Genomic DNA, 4,490 nt, shown 5'->3' on the forward strand with positions numbered 1-4,490 from the left:
TATAGTAGGTATTAATACTACTCTACTTTTTATAGGTAACGTACGTTCTTTATACTAGCCTAAGAATTTATTAATTACGTAGAGTCTCTACTTATTCTTGTTAAAACAGGTTTCTTCTATTAGTAGTAGTTAAACTAAATTTATCTCTATTTAGTAGAAGAGACGCTTTATAGACGTTAATCTAGGTCTCTAGAAGACTTAATAATTTATTTTTAACTATATATAGGTGTTATAGTTCTTCTAGTTAACTAGAAGTATATTCTTCTTAAGCTTAAAGCTAGTAATAGCCTCTTCTAGGTACGTAATAGCTTTCTTATTTAGGTATACCTATAGTTAATAGGCCTTAGCTCTAGTAGTAATTATTACTAGTTATAGATTCTTTAATAGTTAATATACTATTATAAATATAGTAAATATTTTCTATAGATTAGAGTAGCTATTTTTATTTACGTTAAGTAGCTAGTATCTCTATTTATACTCTAAGTTATAGACTATATTACTAGGCTTATCTTTATATAGAACGTCTCTACTAGAGTTAAAGTAGATTTTAATATCTTAAGAGCGCGTAAGCTCTATAACGTTTGTAAAGAAGCTCTCTACTAACGCTATATAGGTAAGGCGTATTAGAGTTAGTTCTAATAGAGTATTAGTCTAGAGAATTACCTCTCTTTAAGTCTTAACTCTTATAGCTTGCCCTCTAGCATATATAACAACGTTTAAGTTAGCTTCTACTATCTTTTTCTAGCTCTAATTCTCTAAGTTATAGACGTAAATATTAGAGCTAGAGTTATAGATCTACCTATTAATAAGGTGTAGAGCTATTAGAACTACCTTCTAAGTTTCTAAAATCTTAGCTGTTATACTAAAGAAGTAGAATATAGAGTTAGTAGAAAGAGTACTACTTATTAGCTTATTATTATTAAAGCTTAGTAGAGTAGTACTTGCTTTTAGCGTAGGTTTATTTTACTATTTAAGAGTTCTCTAATTAGTAGCTCGTTTAAACTTCTTAGTCTACTTCTTTTCCTTCTTTTTCTTATTAAACTTAGCCTAAATTTCTACGTTAGGCTTCTAGCCTATTAGGTAGATCTTTAGGTTAACGTAAGGGTACCTACTAAACTAGTAGCAACGCCTGTAGAAGTACTCTAGTATCTCTTCTTAAAACTTACTATGTCTCTAGCTCTAGTTCTATTATTATATTACTATACCTAGTATTATATACGTCTCTAGGCTAGCTATAATAGGTTTAGTAGCTCTCTATAGCTATCTAAATTCTATAATAAGATCTGTAACTATAGAAGCTTAATTTTCTAGCTAGGTAAATAGCTACGTAATTCTAAGCGTAGAGTACGCCTTATTAATTAGTTAAAGAGCTTTAAGTAGCTCTCTCTAGGCTTATATACTCTATACGTTTAGTATATTAAGTTTAGCTATATAGTTAGTAATCTAAATCTATTTATTAAGCTAGTTATCTAGTTTATTATCTCTTTAGGTCTTCTAGACTTTCTTATATTATTCTAGTAGTACGTCTTAACGTAACGCGTTAGTTATAGTAACCTATTTCTTTAAGCTTATAAGCCTTTTATAAGCTATATCTTTGTCTATAATATATAGTATAAGGTAGGTATTAATTATTATAGTAATATATACTAATACTTCTCTTAGACTTTTCTATATAAGAAGGTACTTCTTAAGGTTCTTCTTATACCTTTCTTTCTAGTTCTAATACTCTAACTTTTTATTAGTATTAAGGTTCTCTATCTTTATAGCTTCTTACTTAATTATTAATAGTATTAGGCGTTTAGGCTTCTTCTAAATTCTTTTATGTTCTATCTCTTTTAGATCTAGGTTATAGTAGGTCTAAACTCTATATTATATAGTCTTTTTCTTTATAAGAAACTTCTAGTAAGGCTAATTCTATAATATACTAAGTATTTTAATAGCTTTTGTAACGTTAGTAATAGTAATAGTATTCTCTATTATAGAAATTATAGTACGTAGAGCTAATTTAATTATATATAGCGTATTTCTAGAGTAACTCTAGAATCTATTAGTAATAATAAGGTATATAAGTTAGTAACTCTATTATCTAATTATATTAAATAAACTTAGTAGGTTTAATTTATATGTTATAAGCTATTCTCTTAACTAAGACTAAGGCTTACTTTTATAAGAGAGAGTAAGAGGTATACTTTAGGCTTAGATCTTTAGTAATAAAGAGGTAGAGGTAATAATACTTTAATTTGTAAGTCTTTATAGTAATTTAATATATAAAGTAATAACTATAAGAAGCTATAGTAAGTAAGCTTCTTCTAGTTATATATATATGTTATTTTAACTAGATTAGGTACTAATAGCTCTAGCTCTCGTAGATCTTCTAGATTAGAGTTTAATCTCTTAGATTAGGTTCTAATCTACCTAATCTATCTAATCTACGTTACGTAACTCTAATTATTTCTATAACCTTACACGTAATTCTCTATTCTTGTAAGAGCTAGATCTGCGGTCTCTACTACTATAAGCGCCTCTAGAACATCTAGCTAGGTAAGTTAGCTGCAGGCAGCACTATCTCTACAAGCTGTAAGAATAAGAGGTGCTAGTAGAGTAGGTTAGGTTAAATTTAGCTATCTAAAGGTAAGAAGTAGAAGAATACTCTAAGAGGCTCTATATATAGAGATGCTAAGCGCTAAGGCGCTAGGCTAGGTTATATAATAAGATTACATAACCTAAGGTTATATAACCTAAGGTAAATCCCTAAACTAAACTATTATATTACCCCCTCTTATAGAGAGAGCTTGTTCCTAAGCTCTAAAATACGCCTTCTAGGTCTCTCTTCTTCTAAAACTCCCGCGTTATACTCTTAACTGTCTCTTTTAGCTTGTAGTAAGTATATTTATATTAGTTTTAAACTAGAAGCGCTTTTACAGCTACTACCTTCTCTCTAGAGAGAAAGAGGCTTATTTCTGCGTTAGTAGGGCGGCTTTCTTACTAGCTCTCTTCTTAAACAATACTATAAGCTTAGTAGAGTTCTAAATTACTTAGCAGCGCCTTCGCGTTACTCTTGCGTCTTCTACTCTTACAGGTTTTAAATCCTTTACTATCTTCTCTAGAGTCTTCTCTTTTTCGTACGCTTTAATCTAAGTATCTAATTATAATAGTAGCTCTAGCTTATCTAGGTATACTGCGTAAAAGTTTCTTACCTTATAGAGAGCGTTAATAAAGCCTATAGTATTATACTAGGTAGAGTTAGAATTATAAGCAATCTATGCAGCACGGTATTAAAGGTAATTTTAATAAAGATAGCTATCTAGAATTTTATATATAGGCTATTCTAGATTACTATTAACTTTAATAGGTAGCTACTTAGGCTCTACCTACTCTAGTAACAGCTCTAAGGCTTTTTGTAACTAATTAGCGTAAAAAACGTTATGTATACGCATATATATAGATAGCTAGAGCTAAAAGAAGTAACCTTTTATAGTAATAATTAGGTAAGAGCTATATATCTATTAATCTAGCTTTATACTAGGCTAATCTATTAAAAAGCCGTAAGGTTTAATATAGACAAGATCGCCTATAGTAAAATTAGGTTCTTAGCGTTTTTTATTTACTTAGAGTACCTGCCTAGCTTGCGCTTTTACAATATTACCTTGTGCAATTTTAGTAGCTTTTTTTACAGCGTTGTATCGCTTCTTAGTAAAATTCTAAGCTTTCTAGTGTAAGAGACGCTTACGTAGAGTAGAGGCTTTTATTATACGCTTCTTCTAATTCTAGTAGTATATTAGCTAGTATCTAAATTTAATTTTGTACGCTATTAGTTCTATAGTTTTATACGGCAACGTAGCTTATATCTAGTCTATATAGAGTAGAAGATCTAACTAATTATTCTAGTAGTAGTTAATAAATAGACGTAGACGCTAATTAAGATATTAATTAATAATCTCTATATTTCTATTAGTTTACAGGTAGTATGTAGTAAAGAGCTTCTACTTAATTTCTATAAGCTAATAGAGCTTATCTATAAAGGTAGAGGTAAACTATAGACTATAATCTAATATAATAGACCTAGAAGAACTATATATACACTAGATATATTAGTAATATAGCTCTACTATACGTTAAGCTATAATTTTCTTATAGTAGAGTAGAAAGAAGCTTTACTTACTTAGCTAATTTACAACAACGTACACGTAGTTAAATTCTTTCTTATTAGAGGGGAAGCTCTTAAAATCTATAGAGACGTTCTACTATACTCTCTTAGAAATAGGTAGAGACTTTAGAAGACCTAGCGTTTTATTCTGCGGAGCATAGCTCTAGTAGTAAGCCTTGTATACTACTACGTACGTATTAACGTCTTCTTATATACCTAGCTAGTAATATTAATCTTATAGTAACTAGGTAGTTTTTCTTTATTCTAGGTAGGTAGTTACCTAAGTAGTATATATAGCGCGTATTAGGTATGTTTATAGATAGTTAATAGTAGAGACTATTAA

Source organism: Trematosphaeria pertusa (assembly GCF_010094035.1).
Source record: "Trematosphaeria pertusa strain CBS 122368 unplaced genomic scaffold BU26scaffold_11, whole genome shotgun sequence".
Taxonomy (NCBI): Eukaryota; Fungi; Ascomycota; class Dothideomycetes; order Pleosporales; family Trematosphaeriaceae; genus Trematosphaeria; species Trematosphaeria pertusa.